Consider the following 23591-nt stretch of genomic DNA (forward strand, 5'->3'; position numbering starts at 1 on the left):
GAGCGAGAGGCCGTGGGCCGCGGGAGGCAGTGAGAACCCCCGGGCCTCGGGCAGACGTGCGCAAACACCTGGGTGTCTGCAGCCCCCTTGCGCCGGAGCCCAGGCACCATCTCCCCTCAGCCTCTGCTTGCGATGTAAACACCTGGCTTCCTGCACGTGGCTCCCCGGCCGGCCCGCCCGCCCGCCTGCCCTCGGTGCCCGGCGAGGGTGGTGGGGATCCGCTGGCCTTCCTCGGGCTTCCCGGGCCTGCGGATGGCTGGTGGTTTTGAACATGAGACTCAAAGGCTGTCTGTGTGGTACCAACGACCACTGTCAAAGAGAGTTCAGCCGGGACCATGGGACCGACGCCAGGTAAAGACACGTCAGCCTGGAGGGTGCCGGTGCAGGCTTCGGAGGACGGGGACGATGCAGGCGCACCAGGCGAGGGCACGGCACAGGCCAAGGCGAGGAGGCGGGCGGTCCCGGGACCCTGGAAGCGCACAGCTCTGCCCGGCTTGCGGTGGCATCGGACTGTGGGAGTGCCCGTCAGCTCTCTACCACCGGCTGTGTGAGAGGCGACCCCACGCGGGATCCTCCTGAATCTCTTGCTGGTTCTAAGGTCAACACCCCGCATCAGCAGGGCCCCTCCCTCTGTGCCAGGCGACCGTGGGAAGGGTACCTCACCTGATCCTTAGTCGTCCTGAGAGAGAGGCACAGGAACCCCATTTTACAGATGGGGAAACTAAGGCTCTGATACGGGCTCCAGAGTTGCCCAAGGTCATTCAGGTAGCAAGTGGCAGAGTCGGGATTTGAACCTGGTCCCATCAAGCTCCAAAGGCCGTGTCGGCTCTAGGAAGCCACGATGTTCCTGGAATTGTCCCTTGTCTGAGAGCCTGCCTGCCCTCATGCCTCCCTCCAGAGGTGGCTGGTGTGTGTGGTGGCTGTTCCCTGGAGTCCAGATGTTGGCGGCTGACCAGAGTGGGCACCCCAGGCCTCACAGGTGCTGGCACTCCCCCAAAGCCTCTCCATGAGAGCTGGGGTACCTACCCGCAAGATGGGGTTCTCCCTGGCCTCACCAGGTAAGTCTAGAGAGGACATCGTGACTGAGCAGAGGACCAGCTGGGGCTCTTGGAGGGAGGGGCTGAGGCCTGGGGCAAGGAGGTCTAACCACAGCTCCCCGCGCCCCATGTCCGTGACCTCGGCTCACAGCGTCTCCTGGGGCACGGACAGGGTCGGGAGGAGGGAGGGCCGGCCTGGGCCCCGGGGCCCCCGGTCTTGGTCCCAGCCCTGCCTCTGACGTGCCGTGTGCTGCGCCTTCCATGTGCCTCCCGTCTGCAGGACGCGGTCACCCCGGCTGCGCCAGGGGGCCTGGGAACAGGACGCGGCTAGTGTGCGGCACGTTTCGGACACTGGCCCCTTCTCGCCAAAGCAGTCCCTGCCCCGATGGACACTGAGGTTATCGTTCTCAACACAACTGTGCCCACGTACGGAGACTCAGGGGCGCAGAGACGCCCGTTTGTAGGGGTGTCTCCCCCTCTCACTTCCATCGCCCCTGTCCCCTCGGGGACCCTCCACTTAGGGTATCCTATGACCTTCTGGTTGTTAACTCCAAGATCTCTTGGTGGGCCGTCCCGATCTCTGCTCCTGAAAGGGTCCCGTCCCTCCTGTCTCCTCTTACTTCCCCAGGGCCCCCCACACCCCACCCCCACTTTCTCTGCCATCTCTCCTTCCTGCACTCCTTTCTTGGATGCTGAGCTCCTTAGGACACATTCCTGGCATTTCCCAGGTGAGCTTGAAAGCTCTACTGATCTCCCAGCTGGGGTCTGCCCATGCCGGTCACCCCCAAGTCCCCAGCGGCAGTGCAGGCCTCTCTCCCCTGTGGCCACCACTCTCTTGCCTTCTCTCCCCAGGCCCCTTTGCACGACCTCCTCTGCTCGAGATGGTTCAAACTGAACTCCACATCCTCGCCCCGCAGGCCGCCCTCCCTCAACCCTCCGCCTCCCCCACCGAGCACCAGCATGCGTCCTGGCGTCTGGCCAGCAGCCCCCCTCCGCCTCCGCTTGACCTCAGTGGCTTGGCTTGCGCTATTCACCCTTCCACCCCGTCCTGCGTCCACTCGCCCCCTCCTCTTGCATCGCCTCCTGGCCTCTCATGCCTGGCGCCATTGCTCAAAACAGGGACCTCGTCCTGTCTGTCCGGCCCCAGGCCCGAAGTGCCCCCTGCGTTTACTTAGGGTCCTTCCTGCTGGGCCTCGCCGCACTTCCTCCCTCCTCTCTGCTCGCAGTGCTCCTGGCTCCCTCCCACTGCGGGGTCTTTGTGCTGATCTAAGGATGCCAGGACACATTACCTAGGGACATTTTGTCCTGGGGGGGGCCGTCAACCTCTCACCTGCACAACGGGAAGCCACCTGTCAGTGGCTGCCCCACCCACAGATCTCCGCTCTCTGGGACTGGCCAGACTCACTCAGGGCTACGTGACCCCGCCCACACCGTGGCTGATTGGTCCAGACTGGTCACCTGACCCAAGCGTGGCCCAATCGGACTCTCTTCTGCGAATCTGTTTCCCGAGCAGAAAGACCGGAGCCTGGGAGTGGGCCAGCCTGGTGGGTGCGGATGGCGGCAGTGCGCCGTGGGTTTTTCTCTTCCACGTGCTAGTTTCTCGACCTTTCCTTTTCTCACTGCCCTCCTAGGTAACAGCCTTTCTCCTTAAGCTCCTCGGACGAGGTTCCTGTTGGAGCCGCCCTTCTCCCTTGCTGCCAGGCCCGTGTGGTCCCTGTTGCCACCCCCGCCCCCAGCAGGTATCCTGCGGCCTGCCAGTCCTGGCACCACCGGCCTTTCTCCAGAGCGCCCCGAGTTGGCAGACGGAAACCCCAGACTGGGTGGGCCAGCTGTCTCTGCCTCTCTCCAGACCACCCCTCCCCCCAGGGTCGCAGCTTCTCACTCTGAAAGCAGGAGGACAGGGGAGGGCCAGGGCTGGCGTCTATCACCTCCTTTCACTTGTCACCAGCCTGACCGGGAAGAATCAGAATCAGTCTGGCAGAGGAGGCAGTGAAGCTCAGAGACCCGGGAGGGACTCGGCATAGGTGATCCCGGAACCAGGGCTGGGCCCCCTTACCCTTGCCTCACTGCCAACGGCCTGGGGCAGAGTTTCCTGAGACCACTGGCATCTCTGTGGGGTCAGGTGTCCCCCCCATCTAGCCCTCAGCTGCCTCTGGGGGTTCAGAGTCAGGATGGGGACCGAGGTGCAGCCTCCGGGAGCCAAGCACGTCTGTCCTGAAGGGCCGACCAGGTGCCCAGGTGTGAGGAGAAGCAGTGCTGCTGCATGGACTGACCGCGGGGCCCCGCGAGTCCCATCGGCCACCCCTAAGCTTCCTTAGCCCTGAGCCCCCCGCCCCCCAGGCAACTGCCGGCCAGGCATCTTAGAGCTATGAGCTCTAAGAGGGAGCTTGGAGCTGGGGGGAGGCAGGCCCCTTCTCTGAAAAAGTGCCCACCCTCCCTGACCTCGGAGTGGCTCGTGGGGGCTTGACAGGAAGAGGGAGCTGCCTTCCACAGACATCGGACTGATTTGACTAATTCAGACAGTTTCAGAGGAAACCTGGCCGACCTCCAGCCTCAGTTTCCTGATTTGTAAGGAGGAGAGCAGGACGGCCCCAATACTGACTGTCCCCCCATTCCCACGGCTGTGGGCCTGGGGCTGGGTGCCTGCCCTGCTGGGCGGGCGTCTGTGCCCAGGAGCCCGCCGGGAGCAGTCGGGGGCTGGCGTTTGCCAAGGAAGCTGCCAGGCTCCCTCTGGCTGCCTCCGGGCCGGCGAAGCGAGGAGCTGATGGCTTGGCAGTGGCTTCTGGGGAGGGCGCAGCCTGGCTGGCGACAGGCGGTGGGGATCGTGGGAGGGGCTCCTGGGCAGGAGAACAAAGCGCTGAGGGTGCTGGGCTCCAGGGGCAACCAGGGAGGGTGGGGGGCAGTGAGGGCGGGGTTCTGGGGCCCATTTGGGGTAGGTGGCCCACAGGGAGGCCGTGGTGTAAGGGGATGTGCGGGAGTAGGTTGTGGGGCCACGTCATGGCTGCGTGAGTCCAGGCGGGTCACTTAGCCTCTCGGAGCCTCAGTTTCCTTACCTGTACAACTGGAACAATAATATCTACGTCACAGTTCGCTGTACCCCCATGCTTACAAATGGATGTGGCACATGGGAGGTGCTCAGTAAATTTTTTTTTTGGGGGGGAATTTATGTCCCCCAAATTTGGGAAAACATCAAGAATATAAATAACACATGAAAATAATTTCAGGGTTATACATAATTAAAAAGTCAATTTTAAGATTTACTTCGAAGAACTCTCAGAATGCATAGCTGCTAATTGTTTTTCTTTAAAACAAATTTCCAAGCCGCTGCATTAAAAACAAAACAAAACAAAACAAAACAAAACGAAACACTAATTGGCTTTCCTACTGGTAAAAGTATTCCCCCCCCCCCATAACTCTTCACCGTCGAGTTGTTGATAATAAATATTTTTGAAGTCCATGAATAAATAGGGATGATGGAGGGTGGGGTTGGCTAATCGTCTTAGCCCAACGTGTGGTGCAGAGTGGTTCCGGATAAGTGATGGATTTGTTATTGCTGCTGTGGTTACCCACCACGGGGCGCAGAGGACTGAGCCAGCATGGAGTCCCCGAGCCAATGAGAAGGAAGTTAGTCAGCGTATCTGGAGGACAGGGTGGGGAGGGGTGGGGATCATGGGATAAGACTGGAGAGGTCCCTGGGACCGGGACTTGTGGTTTCGAGGGCCATGGCCAAAAGCTGGACCTGAGGGGGACGGGCAGGACCATCATGGGCACCAGGAGGCTTCGGTGACCTTGCCCTGGCCTCGGGAGAGGGCTGGGGAGGCAGGGAAGTGGAGACTGGACATGCGGAGGCCTTTGTCAGGAAACTTGGTTGGGAAGCGGGACAACAGCTGAAAGGCGAGGTGGGAGGGACAGAATGGCACTGGCTCGAGGGGTCTCTGAGGGAGGCGGAGGCTGCAGGGGCAGCCTGAGAGGGGCTTCGGGAAGGGCCGCAGCTTTGGGTTTAGGCCAGTGGGGGTTTCCAGGGCTCAGTCGGGTACCAAGAATGGTCATCTTCAAGGTGGGGAGGTCGAGAAGGGGGGCAGGTAGAGGAGTGCGGAGGGTTGGTGAGCTCCGCAGAACCAGTGAGTCCTGGGTCAGCTGTAGACCTAGCCCCGAGGGGACGTGACCACCTCCTTCACACGTGGCGGGGTGCAGCTGCCTGCCAAGGCCCCAGGGGAAGGTAGGAGCTCAAGCTGGTCCAGAGGGTCCTCTGGGAGGGCAAGCAGAGAGTGTTTCTCAGGCCAGCCCTTCACGGTGGCTGCGTGGAGCTCTGTGCAAGGATTCTGAGGCTGCATCCCGGGTAACAGGAGAGCACACGCAATCGATGAGTGATGTCTGCTCGGGGAGCAACACAGGGTGGAGCTCGAGCCGTTTCTGTGCTGCCCCTCAGCCCAGGCAGAGAGCTAGAGGCCAGGGCTGAAACGGCACCAGAACTGGGTGTCTCTCCAGCCCTGTGAGGGACTCGAGGTGCGACCTTGGGTAAGCGCGTTCTCAGCCCCTGCTCGTCATCTGTAAGTCGGAGCCAACAAGGCCGCCTTTGCTGGTGGTCATGAGGGTTAAAGGCACAGCGTGTGTGCGCAAACACCGCGGCTTTGGTCATCGGTGCGAGCGGGCCCCCGTGGCCGCGTGGTGCCCGGGAGCATGCCCCTGGGGTCAGGAGGGAGGCCGAGCGAGTGACGTCCATCGGGGTGGTGGCCTGGGGACGGCACGTGCATGCACGTCTCTCTGTCTCCCTCGCTGCCTGCAGAGCATAGAACGTGGCAGTTGGGGTCCCAAAGACCCGGGCAGTGGCAGTGCACCTTGTGGCTCTGAACCCATGTTCCTTATCTGTGAAACGGGGCATCATGGTGAATTGGAGCAGTGAGGTTTATCAGCAGTCCCGGGGCCTCTGGCCTCACACTCCGGGATGGAGAAATCACAAAAGTCTGTTTTCAGCCCGTCCCTCCACCCCCGACTGGCCTCTTAGGAGCCGTCTACCCTTCCCTCCAATCTGGGGACAGAGCGTTCCCTCTCTTATGTTTCTTTCTCAATCTGGGCCTCAGTTTATGTTTGGACAGTGGGGGACTAGGGGGAGGTTGGCATAGAGGGCACTGAGCTCTCTACCTACGTAACATTGATGACTCTGACTCAAATCTGCTGTTAGGGAAGGTCTGGGAACATTCAGACTAGGGTGTGAATGACCGCCAAGGCCACAGCACAACACAGGCTTCTTCCCTCACGCCACGCCCTCCTAAGAGCTGCATTTGATCTCAGCACTGGTCTGGATGCCATGCCTCGAGGGGAGAAAGAACCTTGGGCTCATGTAGAGCAGAGGACCGAGATGGGCAGGGTGTGAGAGGCTCCGGAGGTGGGGTAGGGGGCAAGGGGGCGGGGGGGAAGCTACCAGCTCAGCAGGAGGAAGAACCTTCCGACGGGCAAGACCCCAGAGATAGAACAGGCCCCTGGAGAGGTGAGGCATGATGGACGTGGGAGACATGCAAGTAGAGGCCCGAGGGCCCCTGCGGGAATGTGGGGAGCCTCCTTCCCAAAGGCGGGGGACTGCATGTGGACGCTGGCAGGGACCTCCCTACCGTAATGCCTCCTGGGATTTCGCCTGTCACCGAGGATAATGGATCCCCAGTGAGGGGATTTCAGGCATCACCAAAAGTGGGGGTGCCTCCCAGGGTTCCTCTGTCTAGCACGTCTGGTGCATCATCTGCTAAATGCCTCCTGGGTGGTAGGAATGGAGCTGGCGTCCAGCGGAGACACTAGTGGTCAGGGAGGGGCTGGGCCGGGGCGGCTGCGTCTCCTGGGGACTGTCACTGATTCGTACTTGCTGAGGGCCGTCGCCACCCTAGGCAGTTCACAGTCCTTATTCCACGAGACGGGCACAGCCCACAGAGGCAGGTCTCCTTCCCCTCATGGGACAGGGGAGGCGCAGGCCCCAGAGGCGGGCCCGGGCCTGCCTGCCACCTCGGACGGATGGTGCTCTCTCCTCCAGCACTGTCCTTCTCAGACGACGGGTGCTGGGAGAGACAAGGGGTGGGACTCGGGTGGTTAGGGACTTGATTCCAGGAAGGCATCTGGGCGGCAGGAAGCCCCAGGCTCACCTGCTGCTGGACCCCAGGCCTGCCCAGCTGCCGCCTCGGCTCGCGAGGCCATCTGAGGTTCGTAGGCTCGTCGGCCATGGGCCGAGGGAGATGCCGGTCTGTGCTTCGCCTGACCCTCATCAGGCCCCCAGGAGGCCGGCGGAATTTTCACCTATTTTCTGATTGAGAGTCAGAGCTCAAGGACATCGAGGAATTCATAAGCTGGGCCGGAAGGGGACACATGTAAAGTCCCAGGATTGGCTAGCGATGCCATTACCTAAGTCGCTGAGCCCTGACCATCCTGCTTCTGGGGCGCCTGTTAGCCACCCTCTGTCTCCGGTCAGCTTGGCCTCCCCTCTCCCTGAGCCCCAACTTCCTCCACCCCAGGCTGCCCTTTGGCCCCTGTTCCCAGGCCTTTGCTTATGTGGGTCCCCTCCCCTCAACACCCTCTCCGTTTTCCCTTGTCGCTGGCTGCTCACCTGGAACCTCCCCTCCTCTGTCCCCAGGAGGGAGGAAAGCTCCCCCATGCTCCCCAGCCTTGTCCCCCTCTGCTCAGCAGTGTTGGTCATTGTCGGTTTCTAGATCCCGGCTGGATCCGTCGCTACAGGGCAGGGCTGGGTCCAAGGTCCTCTGCGTCTCTCTGGCTTCACCTGGCCGTGATATCTACGGAAGTTTCTGGAATATGAACCACCTCCCCGCCTGCCCCGTGTTGCACCCATTTTCCAGAAAAGGAAACCAAGGCTCTGCGAGTTGACGAGGGGCCTCCCCACCTCGCCTGTTCCCACCCCTTTGATATCCAGAGGTTGGGAGAGGTGGAAGGGCCATAGCGGGCTGGGGCAGGGCTGGGCCCGGCCAGGACCCTGGACAGCTCAGCAGAGCTTCCCCAGACCCTGGCCGGGCTGGGATGGTGTCTAGAAGTGTTGGGGTCTTTAGTGGGGTTGGAAGGCGCCGGCCTGGCACCTGGTGGGGGGAACAGGGTGGCGGAGGACAGAACAGCTGTCCTGGAGTCTGAAGATTAGACCCGCAGTCCCAACTTCACATACTGACCGTGTGCTAGCCAGACAGGTCTCAAAACCTCCTGGAGCCTCAGTTTCTTCATCTGGCCTCCCTTTGCAAGGCAGGCGCCCCTTGCTGAGGTCTCGGGCCTTTGTGAGAAATGACCCAGCTACACGGAATCTGGAAAAGTTCTCCAAACACCACAAAGGGCTCGCAGGAGGCGTGTGAGGGCCTAGGCCATGGGGCCCGGGAGCCCAGGCCACCCGCTTTAGCGGTGACCAGGAGTGGCACCTGGAGCTGACCCCTCCCTCAAGGAAGCTGAGCTTCAGCATCCTCCTGGCCCCTGCCACCTGCGGGGGGTGGTGGCCACACTGTCCAGCTCCTGTGGGGCTACCGTCTTGGAGAAGCCTCGCCTGGGCCAGAGGACACTGTTGCTGAGGCCTGCACTGGGCCAACTGTCCAGTGACAAGTGCTTCACCCTCCAGGCCAGGCCCCTGTGGACCGATCGGCTCCGTGTCTGCCGCTCATTTTATACAAGGTCCTTTTCTGCACCCGGCTTTCTGGGCGACGGCCGAAGGGCCTTAAACGGGGAGTGCCCCGGACTGGGAGGGGGACGCATTTAGACGCAGCCAGGTCAGAACCTCGGCGACGGGCGGGAGGAGGGAGCTCCTGGGGCTTTTCCATGCGAGGCCGTTTCAGCTTCCAGCAAGCTCAGGAAGGTGCTGCTACGTCACCTTTCTCCTCAAGATGAGAAGAGTGAGCCTCAGAGAACATGGGAGCGCCCCAAGGCCCCGAGCACGTTAAGCGGCGGAACTGGGTTAGAATCCGGACTCATCGTCTAGAACTGTGACAATGTTGGCCATTGACGGCCACTACTCGCTGAGTAACAGCTGTGTGTCAGGCCCTCTGTGCGCACTGTCTTCAGGGTAGAGATTATAGTGCTGGCTTTACAACAATAAAGAAGAGAAGAAGAGACCGCGGTTCAGAGTCACAAGCTGTAAGTGGCGGAGGTAGGATTTGAACCGGCGGTCAGGGCATGCATGGTTCAGGAGTTGGGGCAGTCATTGTAGGCTGTACCAGAGCCTGACTAGAGGTGGGGTCCCTTTGACAGAGTGTGATTTTTTTTTTTTTTTTTTTTTTGCCTGGGCTCTGGGCCTAGAGATGGCCTGGGCTGAGGCTCATGTCAGACACCTGGATTGAAATTGACCTGCCTCTGGGCTGTGTCAGGATCCAGACAGTCCTGGGATGGCAAGTGGACACCTTAGAGGGGTGTCATGAGGTAGAGGTGGGGATGCAAAGCCAGGCTTTCTCTTTCCGGCCCCAGCCCAGGTCACCTCCTCCAGGAAGCCTCCCCAGGATGCCAGCTCGTTCTGACGTTCCCCTCCCCAGAAGTCCTCTGGCTTCCCCTTGCCAGGGTGACTCCTGGGGCCGGACACAGCACCTGGCATGTTATTGGACCCCAGTGACTATCTGCTAATAACAGCCACATCCAGCATGCTGGCTGTGGGCCAGGCACCGTGGAGGACCCAGCGAGAGAAGATATCCTAAGATACTTAATGAGGCGCACACAGGAGGTCCTCCACGGCCCGGGCCTCGTGTGTGTCTCCGGTCCCTGCCCTACCTGCACCCCACACTCTGCTCACACCCCTCCCTGAACGCCCCATCCTTCATGGTATTCTGATGATCACGGAAGAGTAGGGAACGACAAAAGGTCATAAAAAACATAAGAAACAGAACCCCCTGTAATCTTATCCGCAGGGTTCACATTTTGCTCCGCTGCTTCCTATCTCCTTTGCCCCTCCCCCTTCGTTTGTTTCCAAAAAACACAGAATCGGATGCTCGTGTAACCTCCATCCCTGTGTGTCGGATGTGTGATAAGCATGGCTGTCCTTCCCCACCCCCCGCACGACTGAGCAACTCGAAATTCCCTGGACCTGCCGGACTTTTTTAAACCGATCCCCTCTGGCTGGGCACTTAGCTTGTTTCTGATCTGGGGCTATTAGAAACAGCTTGGAGTTACTGCCTCGAGACACCTTCCTGGGAGGTGACTTTCTTGGCCGTGGACTATCGTCCCCTGCTCGTTCGAGACGCTGAGCTTTTGCACAGGCCGGAACGTCCCTGCTGCCCCTCTGCTTGCCCCAGCTGCCCTCTTCTTCCTGGTGTCCTGCCTCTCCCAGGGCAGACAGCCCGCCTGCTCATCCTCTCCGGCTCCCAGCACATAGTAGGCTCCGGGAGAAATGTTCCCTCGCTGAACGAGCCATCCCCTGGCTGGTTTAGCAGTGTGGGATCGTGTGGTGTTTCTATTAGTCTCCATGAACAAGCACCACTGTGTTATGAAATTTTTCCAGAAGCAGAATGTCTGCTGCGTTTGCCAGATTGCTTGCTCTTTTAGGAGTGGGTGTCCCCTGCCCATCCCGCACTCCTCATTTCCTGTCTGTCGGAGCCCAGTCACGGGGCGTCGACTGAGCTCCGGGCCTTGGGACTGGGAGGGCTGAGGCCCGAGGGCGCACGACCTCCATCCAGCACCAGGGCGGCTGCAGGTCAGACGCGGGCTCAGAGCCTGGGGCTGGGCGCTGCAGGCAGTGGGTCCCCCTCTGGCGGGAGCTCGCGCTTTGTTCTGAAGGAAGTGCCGAGTGCCAGGCACACAGTAGGTGCTCGATAAACGCGTGTTCTGGGAAAGTAGGAGATGGTGTTGTGGGTGCCGAGGGGAGGGCTGGTGGATAGAGGTGATGGGAAAGCTGGCCTTGGAGGACAAGTGTCACAAGAACTTTGCTCTCGCCCCAGCGACCAGGACCATACATTCCCCACCACCGCAAACCACCTGGCCTCTGGTGGCTCCTGAGGCCACTGCCAAGCGGTGGCTTTGTCTTTGGCAGCAGCAGGCAGAGTCTGTTGGACCCCTGAGCCCAGGCCCTGCCCCCAGGCAGGTAATATTATGCCACCTAAATGCCCTCAGGGGCTCCTGGGGCCCGCCGAGCTGGCGCCCAAGGACCCGTGTGACCCGCCTTATGCTCCAGACCCTCGGGGGTCCCTGTCCTCCCTGCACGTCGCCTGCAGGAGCAGCATCTACGGTTCTTGCTGTCGGGATGCCCACTTCCTGCCCTTTCTCCCAGGTCCAGCCCTGTCCCAGCGCCCGGGGCGGGCACCTCGCCCTTTCCACACTTGGTCCAGGCCAGTCACTCTTGGCCTTTCACTGGCCATGGCTGGATGGCAGGGGCTACATCTGCATGCCCCCTGGCCACCCAACGCAGTCCGGGCACACACGGTTCCCAGGACGACAGAGGTGCGGAATGGAGGCTGCAGCCACCCGAGCAATGGACCTGACCATGAACCTGGGCCAGTGACCTTCTCCTCGGCAGTAAGCCTGTGAGTTTACCTGGGGTTTCCTTCCTAAATTCCTAGGTAACTGCTCACACGTGCCTCTCTGCCTGGCCTGGGAACTGCCTGCCTTGGGGCTCTAGCCCTAGCAGGGCAGGCAGACCCCCAGCTGGCCACCTAGAAGTTAGTATGGCCCCTCGGGGGGGGGGCGGGTCAAGACTAGCCATGATGGGGACCTGCCAGGTGAGGTGAGGGCACTGGGGCGTGTCTACTCCCTAGGACCCTGTGGGGGCAGACCGCGTGGCAGCTCCCTGCTCCTGAGACGCACAGGGCCTGTCCACGCTGCCCCCCGCCCACACGGTTCACCCCTTCCTCCCGCTTGCCCGCTGAGGCTGTATTTCCAGACAGGCCTCTTTACTCTGCCCCAGAATCACCCCAGCAAGGGGTGTGAGAGCACAGGGCGGTGCCCTTCTGAGGCCCCTTGGGCCGGCCCCTGCCCCCTGTTTGGCTTCGGGGCCCCATCCCGGGCCTCCGTCATCCCCTCCGGCAGCCCCCCAACCCCAGGCCAGGGCCCCCAGAGCAAACTCTATAAAGATAAACCTGACCAAGTCGTGTTCCCCGCTCCGAAGCCTTCTCGGGCTCCCCGCTAATAGCCCCTCCCCTTAGGCGGGTGTCCAAGGCTCCTCCAGATTCTGCTCCTGGCTCCGCTCCTCCTCCTCCCCCTCCCCCATCTCCTCTCCCCGCCCTACATTTCCTCTCTCTTCTGCCCCACTGGAGCTGCCAACCCAAACATGCCAAGGCCTTTGCATGTACGTTTCCTCGGCCTGGAATGCCTTCTTCATACCTTCTCCCCTTGACGAACACTTACCCAGCTGGGGTGTGTCCACCTCCAGGAAGCCACCCCTGCTGGCTGTCCCCACGTCCCCTCCTGAACCCAGGAGGGACATTTTTCTGTGACCCCGTCTGCCTCCTGTCCCACCAGTCTCTCCCCAAGGCAGGCCAGGCCTGAGGCCCCCACACGGGGTTTCCTCTGGGACCGTGTCTGGAGCCGTGATGAGTGCAGGCATGGGAAGCCCACTGTGATGTGGGTGTGTTGGGGGGGGGGACCCATAAACATTTGCTGAGGCCCTTAGAAGGGCCTCAGAGGTGCCCACACCCTCCTCCTCACCGTCCTCTCAGTCCGGGCCTGACCTGTGCTGTGTCCTGACTACAGGGCCCTGTGGACACCCTTCTCCGCTGGTGGCAGGGTCAGAGATCATGGGGCCTCTCAAACTCCCCAGGGCGGGAGCACCCTGGCTGGGGGTGTTGCTCTCCCCTCTCCCCAGTAAGGGAGGGCCTTCTTCCAACTGGGGGCCAGGTTCTTAGGTCCTGACCTGCTTACCTGCCGCACCCCACTGGAAACTGGGGACTTGGGACCCCCGGGGACTGGGAAGACATGGGGGCGCAGTCGGAGACCCGGCCTCTGCAGACTAGCAGCTGGGGTCCAAGTCTCCCCGGAAGCGGGCAGAGGGGTCCCAAGCAACTGGCCTTGCGGCCCCGGGAGGAGGTCCAGCCCCGGCGCCCGGGAAGGAGCCGCGCACGCCCCAGCACGCGGTGCCCGCCGCAGCCACCGCGGACGCGGAGGTGAGAGCGCCCCCGCCCCCTGCCCACGCCGCGCGCGGCCGGCCCGGGGCGGGGGGCGGGCCGAACGGGGCTGGGAGCGGCGGGCGGCCGCCGGCCCCGTTCCGCAGCGCGGGCCGCGCTCCTCCTCCCGCGCCCGGGCCGCTCCCGCGCTCCCTCCCCCTTGGCGGCGGGATGCGGGCGCCGGGCCCGGGCGGGGGCCGAGGGCCGAGGCCTGGCCTGCTGGGCGGGGGCCCCGGCGGGCGGCCGCGCAGGGCCCGGGGCCGAGGGCCGGAGCGCGCCCATCCCGGCGCCGGGGACGGGGGAGGCGGGGAGGGAGCGAGCGAGGGGGGAGGCGGGCGGGCGAGGGAGTCGGGGCGGCTCGCAGCCGCGCGGCAGGCGAGGGAGGGGGCGGCGGGGAGCCCCCCGCCCCCCGAAGGAGGAGTCTGGCTCCCACTTGCCGCCCGGACGCGCGGCGAGGCGGCCGCCGCCGGAGGAGCCCCCGCCCCCGCGCGCCGCCCTGCGCCGAGCCGGGCCGCTGCCGCCCTCCGCGCGCGCTGCTGCTCGCGGCCGCCGCGGCCGCCGAAGAGGAGCCCGGGGCCAGGTAGGGCCGCGCGCGGCGGGGCGCGGGCCGGGCGCGGCGGGCGCGGGGCCGGCGGGGGCGCGGCCGGGCCGCCCTCGGGCGCGGGGTGACGCCCGCGGCGCGGCGCAGGGGCGCCCGCAAAGTTACTTTGGCCGCGCGTGACGGGTGTGGGTGCCCCGGCGAGGCACCCTGGCTGCCCTGCCGGCTGAGCGGGTGCCGGCGGGAGGGGTCTCGGCCCGGGCGCTGGGCTCCGACTGGGGCCGAGGGGTCAGCGAAACTTTTCCCCAGCTCGCCAGTCGCTGCTGACTGCCGGCGGAGTAGCCGGTGGAAGAAGCGGACTGGCGGGGTGCGGGCGACGATGATGGTGGTAACAATAGCACCCCCTGGTCGTTGAGAGCCTACTGTGCGCAGCGAGGCCCCTGATGGTATTCGAGCAAGGGAGGGGGACTAATACTGGTCTGGTGGTCACTTTTGCCAGGCGTAGCTGGAAACTCCATCCATCCGTCCGTCCGTCCGTCCCTCCGGCCCTCCGTCCCTCCGTCCCTCCGTCCCTCCGTCTGTCCATCTGTTCATCCATTCATCCATCTATCCGGTCACTCGTCCCACACACATTCATTGCTGTCTGCCGTGTGCCCGCCCGGAGGCATCCAGTGGCTAGCCAGGCAGGTCCCAGCCCTCACAGGCAATATTTCATGGAACGCGGGTGCTAAGGAACAGGTCTGTCTCTTGTGTGTTTATTCTGGGACTTGTCACAGGAGAGTGAATTCATGCCCAGTCTCCCTCCACCTTGCTGGCGACAGAGAGCCCATGAGTCCGGGCCCCTGTGGCAGTCCCCTGCTTGGGGTCCTAGACTCACCTCCATCCTCTCCCATACCCTCTCCTCCACTCTGCTGGGTGACCTGAGGAGGGATGGAGAGATCCCACCCCAGAACTGCTCTCAGCTCTGCCCAGCTGACCTCCTGTCTGGGATGTCTCCCCCCAGTGCTAGGTCAGACCCTCTCCCAGCTCCCCTCCAGGGGCTTGATTCCCCCCTCCCCCCATTTCCAAGGCCCTCATCGAATGTCGCAGAGGCGAGCTTGTTAAGCGGCAAACAATTATGAAATTAAACCGGGAACAAAAGTAGGCCGGCTGGTGAGTGGATGAGTTGGCTCTGCAGGACCCTCATGGTGACAGGAGACTGGTTAGCAGAGATCAGCCACGCTGGGGGCTCGGGCGACACTACCACTGTCAACAATCTGGCTGGTCTTTGCAAAAAATAAAAAATAAAAAAATGAACCAACTTCATGAATAATTTGTCACGTGGGCTAAAATGCTTTGGGGGATGTCAGAGAGGCCACTGCTACCTGCCACGTTTAAGTTGGAAGCCAGGACTCCATCCACGGGAGCCAGCGACCTAGGAGAGCATTCGGGGAGGGGTGGTGGATTTGGCCGGGCCGAGGCCGGCTTCCGGTGGTGGAGAACGCACCGGGGCTTCGGAGCCAGCCCACGGGGATCAGAGCACTGTGGAGCCCGGCACGGCGTACCGGGGACCGCGGTGTGACAACCGGGCATAATGAACTGCCTCGCGACGCCGGGCTCCCTGCAAACTGGCTCCCCGAGTGGCAGCCCCACAACAGCTGTAGAATCTTTCTTCTCAGGATGGGTTGCTGTGAAATGCTTGCGTCCATTTGAGTGCCCGCTCGGAGGGGGCACGGTCATTGGCCGATGGCCGGTCAAAGGGCGATAACGCAGGCGCAGAGGGGTGGCCGTGCTGGGAAGCGCGTCCACGTGGGGCTGCTTCCTGTTTCGTTCTAGGCCCCAGGAATGTCGGAAGGCCTGGGTCGAACCAGATCCCCGTGATGTCCATGTGGACACTCGGAGTGTCGCCACGGCTCGGGTGTAATTGCCGTGTGGACACTTAGAATCAGTGAGGCCCGAGCCGAAGCCCTGTGGGCTGCGATTCTGAACCGGATCTAAGTTTCGGTAAAACACAGGGGCTTAGGGGTCTTTTTCCCAGAGCCCAAATGTCAGGAATGCACACACAACATATAGAATAACCATTCAAGAAAAGCCTGCTTTAAAAAAAATTCCCCAGTCCTCCCCTGAGACGATTAAAATCTTCATCTGATAAAAGTAATTTAAGTTCATTTGTTTTCCCTCGAACTTGCTACATTCCCTCGCAGGCGGTGCTGGCCCCTCGGGTGCCCACCTCACACAGGACGTGTTTCTCTGCACTCGTCTGGGGAATCACGGATGGTACCAGGATTTCACCGAAGGGGAGCACTCAAGGAGAAAAATCAGCATTCTGGGTGCGGGTTCCAGACGAGTAGAAAAAAGAAAACCCTCCCCAAAGTGCAATCATCTTTTAATCTATCGAAACGATTTCATTTTTCCAATTTCGGGCCTGTGAACCGATCATGAATAGCAGGGCAGAGGAAATTAATCGGCCAGGCAAAGACTTTTAACAAGTAAATATTATGCGCAGAAAAACATGCAATTAGTGGAGGTTAGTTAATGCCTTTCAAGTTGTGGCGAGCTGCAGTTAAGGGTGGAATTTCTGCGTTATCCCTGAATTGTCTGTCAAAATCTTTAATGTGACAACGTGACAGGTCTCTCCCATCGCCCCTCCCTCTCCGGGAACAGAAAAAGGGTCTTTTCAAGCATCCCTCCTTTCCATTCTTCTTCTCCCTGAGATCTCTCTGTTCAGCAATTGGTACCTTTGTCTGCCTGTACCTCTGCAGCGAGGGCCCCCCGGGGAAAGGGCCCTCCAAGAGCCGGAGCCTAGGAATGGGTTCTCAGGCTCGCTGTGTGCACGCAGATCCCAGTGCACGGCATCTCAGAGGAGGGATGGGGCCCTTCTGGGCGAACCGCTCGTCCTCTAGGATCAGACATGCCAAACACTTGGGGAGCAGGGAGGAGATGGGGTGAAGGGAGGGTTTCATACAGCGCCGTTTCCCGTGTTTAGACTATGCTGGGTCACCCCGGGTACGGTTCCCTGCTGCCTTGGTTCCTGGGATGTGGCCGTCCCCACGGAACGAGACCACCCGCTAAAATCCTCTCAAGACAGCCACGGAAATGGTGTGACTTGGATCTGAAGAAGTAGTGGTGGTGTGGGGGATGGGGGGGAAGGAAAAAGCAACCCCAAGGGGAAGAAAAACAAGATAGGCCTCCTTTTGGGGGTGGTGTTGGAGGGAAGGTATAAATAGTCCCTCTGTAAATCTGACCCCCTGGCTCTCCCTGCTGACCTGGCCATCGGGCTGCCAAAACAAATGATTTACCTTATTTGGACTCCCTCCCCCCTCCCCCCATGCTACAAGACTTAGTTATGCTTTATTTCCATTTAAAATACCTCTGGCTGACCGGGCAGCCCAATCTCATGGGCAAAAAAATCTTAAATTGACATTACGTGTTTTAATTTTGAACTCAGACAGTGACTCGAGAGTTCCGTGGTGTCTTCGTGCCTTTTGGTGAAGGACTCCTTGGGGGTTGTCGTGGATGCGAACTTGGCCAGCTCGATGTCAAAACCTGGTCATACCTCATAAACAGAAGCAGCTGCGATAAAAAACAAAGTCTCCCCACGGGTCGGTGGCGATAGGCTGAGTTTAGAGCCGGAGACGGGGTAGGAGCCTCCCTGCCACCCACCCGGTCCGCACCTGGGCCTTCGCTTCTCCTGGGTGTCTTCACCTGCCCATCCCTCCCTTCCAGGAAGGACCGAGGCTCGGCCTTGAGGCCGATGCACACGGAAAGCCTTTTGGCATCGCCCCTGCGAATTTCATCACTTTGAGGAGAAAATGACGCCTGCTTTCCATTTCCCACACGCCCGTCATTTCTCCTTCATTTCATTCTTTTGCATTTTCCCAACAGTAACACAGCCTGCAAGGCGGTGACGTCTGTTGTACCTTCTACCTGAGAAGTGTGAGCCCTGCCCGAGCCGGTTCTCCCGCATCACACCGAAGCTCTGCGGTGCTCACGGGAGAGGCACACAACCCCTCCCCCGCCCCCGCCCCCGCCCAGGGCTCCTGCACAAAAGCCGGTGGGTGGAGGTGGGTGGGGAACGGAGTTTTGTTCTTGTAAGTTTGTCATTCAGACACATCCGTGAACTGATCATACTCTGGAGTTTTGGCCTTTCATTGCAAATTCCCCCACGATCACAAAAAACACACTTAAACTGGTCGTAAAAATGGCAACACCCTGGTCTCGGGCTTAACGTGTGGAATTACCATCCTGCCGGTTCGATTGTGCCTCAGTGACATCTGGTTAATAGAATCCCCGTGAGGACTGCGAATCCACATCCACTTTCTTCGCAAATTGTGTTTGAACGCTGAGCGACCCGGACCCTCTCGCCACCCCCTCCCCAGCACTACATGGCCCAGAGCCCCGCAGCCGCCGAGGGCGACTTGACGTACATGCATGTGGGGACGGGATGCGGGATGCTGATTTTTACACATTCGCCTTGCTTTTCCTTCTGTATGTGGGCATGTTTGAAACGGATCCGGCGGCTTCCCGTTTCGACTCCGCAGATATGTGAATCTCCAAGTGCTTTATTTAAAAAAAAAAACTGGGACATGGCACTTTGCGGAAGAAAAATCAGTCCATTCACTATTATTTATGTGATTGCTGATCTGCTAGATGGATAGAGAAAGCACCAAGAATTATAATAATTTAGGGAGCAGAGCACTGGTTCACAGACATCTCTCAGCCCGACCTTTCCGGGTCTCTGTGCGTCTCGGGCCCGGCCCAGTGCTGGGGGAATGCAGGACGTGCAGAATTGGAAGACCGGCCTGATGAACTGAGGGTGTTCATAGCGCGACTCAAAGGAATAAGTGAGCAGCTATTTGTGGCAGACAGGACACGATCCGGTAAAGTAGCAGTCTTCCTCATTCCGAAATAAAACTACGTAATTGGAAAATGAGGCAGCAGTCGCTGCTGAGACGGCCGGGGTGTGTGTGTGTGTGTGTGTGTGTGTGTGTGTGGGGGGGGCGGCGGCGAGGAATTAGAAAGTGTAATTTAAAATCATGTAGTCGTAATTCAAAAGGGGCCCAGCTAAAAGGTTTTTAAGTGGTAAATGCTTTAAAAGTCACTCGTGGTTGATCCTTTCTCAAGGAATATGGTGTAATTTTCTCAATATTTGTGGATCCCCTCGTCGACGTAGCTCGTTCGGCTTGGCGGCTGCTCCCGGCTGCAGGCTGGGGTTTTCTTTCCTTGGACCTCCGCAGTTGGGAAAGGAGGTCAAACATTTTGGGGACGTGCGATGGGCTCTGATTTGTTCCCCCTGGGCTATTTGTTCTTTCGCCTGTCCTTTGAGTTCCTCTGTTTATTTATTTGTTTTTTATCCTTTATGACATTTTCAACTACTGACTGATCAATCGCATATTTTCAGGCACGAGCAAAACAAGGGAAAGATACAATTTAAAGGCGATTTCTGAGTTCGTGTAAAAGAATTCTGTTAGATATGATTTCTCCCACAGTTTGCTCGGGGCGGGGGGACCATTGAGGAGGTGTTAGGGTGGATTTTTGGGTGACATTCTACCGCATTGCAACTAAGTTAACAAACGCCTCGGTGGGCAGGGCCTTCTGCTGGGCTGGCTTTCTCTCGGCATTGCCCTGGGTGGCCGGCCGGAGTCGATAGCCTGCAGGCTGGCCGGCCAGCGGGAGGGGCTGCCGCCGCCGGCTGCCCCTCCTTGGGTTACGGGAGGGGCAGCAGAGGGAGCAAGCAGGGGTTAGCGCCCCGGGAACAGCTTTCCAGTGTTGGGCTCCGGCAGCCGGGGAGGTTTTTGGGGCAAGTGTCTCTACAGGGCTTCTCCTGTTCCGTAGACAGTCATCCCCGGGGAAGTCACTGACTGGCATCTGAGTTTTCAGACGCAGGGTGCCACGGTATTGTCCTAGCCTCAGTTATGGCTACAAACATGCCGATGACTGGAAGAGAAACATGCGCACCTTTTGGGGGTGGTACCTTTAAAAGCCTCGTGTGGGGTTTGAGTACAGTGACCTTTACCCTTATGACAGTTTTGACTATCGGAATGGGGACACTTTTGAGAGCCAGAGAGGATGCCGGGAATAGTGACCTACGGGACAGCAGGCGTGAACCGGCACTGTCTTGGGCCCACCCTGGCTTTGAGGAGCCCCGTCGGAAGTGGATGGCGCAAGCCACACGGCAGATCGGCAGCCCCGGCCACGCAGATGCTCACAGACTTTGGTCACATATCTTGGACCGATTTGGGCGGCTGGGGTGACCTAAGTGTCTCCTTTGCAAAAACACACCTGCCGTCCAGATGTCTGTGTAAGCCAAAGCCCTTCCCCATCTCCTCTTCCTGGGCCTTTGGCACACGCTGGCCGGCCTCATAGTTTGGGGGAGATCTTACTGGGGACCCAGAGACCCCCTCCCCTTCCTCTCCTGGTCACCGGCTTCCAAGCTGTGGCCTGACTGCTCCCACTGGGCCCTGAGCTCTTGGAAGGTCAGTTTCACGTCTGAGTCGCTTGGTTCTCAGAACAGGGCTTGCCCTAGAGAGGAGGATGTGGGGGTCGCAGGGCTGACCGGTGTCCTGTGGGGCCCTGGCGAGGGGGCGCACCTGGAACAGCTAGTCGAAGGGCTGGTGGAACCGGATATGTTGAACCCTGAGGAGCAAAATGATGGCGACTCACCAAGGAACGGAGTGGGTGGGAGGGAGGGGGCCGGGGCCCCGGCTTCCCCACAGGGGAGAAGGGGACCCTCATTCTCTGCAAATCTCTGCATGATTCTTGGAAGTTCTCTTCAGGGCTCCTGGGTTTTTCGGAACTTCCTAACCTCAGTGGAAGAGACACTTAGTGAGCACCTACTGGGTGACCAAATGGCTCTCAGAGGGCGGTTTTGGCATCGCATGTTGACAGACGAAAAACTGAGGTTGGAGGAGGTGGAGGCTGCTCGCGGACCCGGCCGTGAGGCGCGGCCTGGGCGGTTCCTCCTGCTCGCTCATGAGTTTGCTCACGCACCGTTTTATCCGTCAGCTCCTCACTCAGCTCAGACGCAGGACGAGGCTGTGTTGGGCGCTTTGATGAGAGAAGCCGGGGAGTCATAGAGGTGCCTGACCCAGCCTGGGGAGGTCGGGGGAGGCGCCCCCCAGGCCCCGAGCTGGAACAGTGTGCCGGGCAGAGGGAACGGCGCGTGCAAAGGCTCAGAGGCGGGATCCGGGCGTAGCAGGGAAGCCGGAGTCGTGAGCTTGGCCTGAGCCACCGGTGAGGGGGGCGCGGGGGCCGGGCCGGGGCTTGACCCGAGGGCAGCAGGGTGCCCCCGGGGCAGTCGGTGTGTGGGAGGCAAGGCCTTGGTCAGAAGTGTGTTTCAGGACGTTCGTCTGGAGGTTGGCTTGGCGCTGGCCTCGACGATGCCACAGGAGGAGGCCGAGGGAGAGCCGCGGGGCCTGGAGCCGGCCTCGGCCTGGGTCTCGGCTGTCCACACGAGCTCCTGCTGCTCGGCGCCCTGGGTCCTTTCTGAGAACCCTGGCCTGACTGGATTCGTGGCACCTGGGGACCCCTGCACAAATGCCTTCGAGGGGAAAACAGAACGAGAAACCACCTCGCGAGAGAATGAGACTTTTGAAAAACGAGCCCTAAACGGTGGAGGGAGGTTTTCAACAAGCCTTTCTCAACCCTCTCTATCTGGGCTGACGGGGATCTGGGGGGGCGGGGGGAGCAGGCCCAAGGCGCACTTCATCCCCTCGTTCCCCAGCGGGGAGGCGGAGGCACACGGGGGCCGAGAGCCGTGGCAGCGGGCGAGCCGCCCTCCGCCCCCCGCTGCTGCTCCCCCTGCCTCGGTCCCTCTCCCCCGGGTCTGGGCGTAGCTGGCTCTTTCTCGGCATTGGCTTCCGCGGTGACCGTCCCCTCTTCGGACTGGCCTTTCTCCATCCCCCAGCTTAAAGCAACAGGCCTCCCCTCGTCCGTTTCTCGTCCCCCCCCTCGCCCCGTTCTGTCTTCTTCCGGGCACAGATTCCGATCTGAAAGCACCTTGTCCATTTCCTCATGCTTTCGTTATGGCCCCTCCCCCGCCCCCTCCCCAGTTCCTCGAGGGCGGTGATCTGTCTGCTTCTTTACTGCTCTTTCTGGCACCCGGAGCCGGAGCCCTGATGGCTCGCAGGGCCCAGGTGATACTGCTGAAGAACTAAACACTCATCAGCTCGTCCCTCTCTCTGCCGGTTCCCTCGCCCTCCCGTCCACTGGCGCCACAGAGGAGGCCCTGGTAGCCCAGCGGGGTGGCTGACTTGCTCAAGGCCTCTCCGCTGGACGGAGCCCGGCCCCAGCGGGCCCCGGCACCCCTCCCGCTGCCCGCGTGCACCTTGTTTTGTGGGCCAGGTGCACGCGCCTCCCCGCGAGAAGCTGTTTGCCGGGGAGCCGCCGCTCTCCCTCTGCGGATCGGCTGCGTTCTCTGCACGGTGGCTGCCGCTGCCGCAGCTCCATAAATATTAAACGGGTATTAAAGGACGGCTCTGCCTTCCCAGTTCCCCTGATTTCTCTGAGCAGGGCCCGCTGCGAACCCCCTTTATGTGAAATGCAGCATTTCACCGCCGAGGGCCTCCCGGGATGCCTTGCCGCCTGCTTCTCCTGGCTGCGTCTGCAGGCGCGGAGCGGCTCTCTCCCCCAGCCGCCAGCCCACACAGGGCGCGCAGGCGCCTGCGAACAGGGCCAGGGGTGGGTGGCAGCCCCTGGGACCCGCCTTCCACGGGGGCTGCGCCCAGCCCGGCCAGGTCCTTGCAGGCTTGTGGGGCGGGGACTGGCAAGAGGGGCTGAGCCCCCTTGACTCCTGCCCTCTGCCAGGCCTGTGCCGGCACCAGGGACAGAGACTGGCAAGACACGTACTCTGTCTGTCTGTCTGTCCCTCCCTTCATCCCCCATCCCCCCCTCCATCGCCCATCCCTCCTTCCATCCATTCACTGATTCAGTATTCATGGAGTAGCTGAGAGAGGCTCTGGGTGACAATGATAATATAATCACAGTAATAGCTAACATTTATTGGGCACTTACTGTGTGCTGGGCTCTGTGATAAGCAGTTTGCATGTGCCACCTCACTAACCTTCGCGACTGTGTGAGGTCGGTCCTAGGCTTCTCTCCATGTTGTGGATGAGGAGCCTCTGGCTGGTTAAGCCACCTGCTCAGGGTCCACGAGTCACGAGTCCTCGTCAGGGGATTTCGAGCAGGGATGTGATGTGGTCAGCTCTCATTAATTCTGGCTCTCCGGGGCTCCTGGAGCTGTCCCCTGTGCTCACACCTGACACCCCTGTATGTACCACAGACGCCCCAGTCCCTGGGCAGCACCTGCTCACAGCAGGCCCGATAGGCAGGTACCTAATCGACCCGAATAGTGCTTCTAATAGTAACAGCGAATGTTAGCTGGGCACTATCTGCCGGGCGCCGTGCCCAGAATTCCTGTTTATTTAACCTGCAGAGCTGCCTTGGAAGGTGGTGTTCTTATTTTTAAACCCATTTTCCAGAAGAGGAAACTGAGGCTCAGAGAGGGCAGGAAGTTGGCCTAAGGTCACGCAGCAAGCCAGGGCACTGCTGGAGGTCAAACGCCTGTTCAGGTCCGGGCCGTCGTCAGAGCCCTGGACCGCGGAGTCTGCTGCTGAGGCCTCTCCCAGGGTTAGAGACAGGGCGGCAGGTTTGTGGGTTCTGGCTCAGGACACCCGATCTCCCACCTCAGAGGCTGGCTGCACCCTGTCCCCTGGGGATGCCCGTTCACTTGGAAGCCGGCGCGTCCTGCGGAGAGAAGCAGACATTTTTTTTGTCGTTGTTGTCTTCCCAATTGGAGAGGCGGGGACTGTGTTAGGGATCAGGACGTGTTTTCGGGGGTGGGTGGGCGAGGAGAAAGAAGGAGGAGGCTATTTATTGCACCTCGTCTGGGCGCGATCGTCGCGATTTAAAAAAAAAATTAATAATCCATTTCTCCTTTGCACATAATTAAAATGTTCTCCAGCCTCTAATTTTCGTCATCTTCCTAATCTAATT

At 60.5% G+C, this 23591-nt stretch overlaps 1 protein-coding gene across 2 annotated transcripts in view; it reads left to right on the forward strand.

Annotated features, from left to right (window-relative positions):
- Positions 1-13518: 13518 nt before the first annotated feature.
- MPPED1 (metallophosphoesterase domain containing 1) overlaps positions 13519-23591 on the forward strand; it is a 65209-nt gene continuing 55136 nt past the window's right edge. The window contains exon 1 of one of the 2 annotated variants that reach the window (XM_036237632.1): positions 13519-13661. The gene's annotated coding sequence lies outside the window, so the exon portion shown is untranslated. Of the gene's footprint in view, positions 13662-13852; positions 18479-23591 lie in introns of those variants that run through there. The other variant, XM_016135762.2, reaches the window with a different exon arrangement.

The sequence above is a fragment of the Rousettus aegyptiacus genome, unplaced genomic scaffold (genome assembly GCF_014176215.1).
Source record: "Rousettus aegyptiacus isolate mRouAeg1 unplaced genomic scaffold, mRouAeg1.p scaffold_m13_p_2, whole genome shotgun sequence".
Classification (NCBI taxonomy): Eukaryota; Metazoa; Chordata; class Mammalia; order Chiroptera; family Pteropodidae; genus Rousettus; species Rousettus aegyptiacus.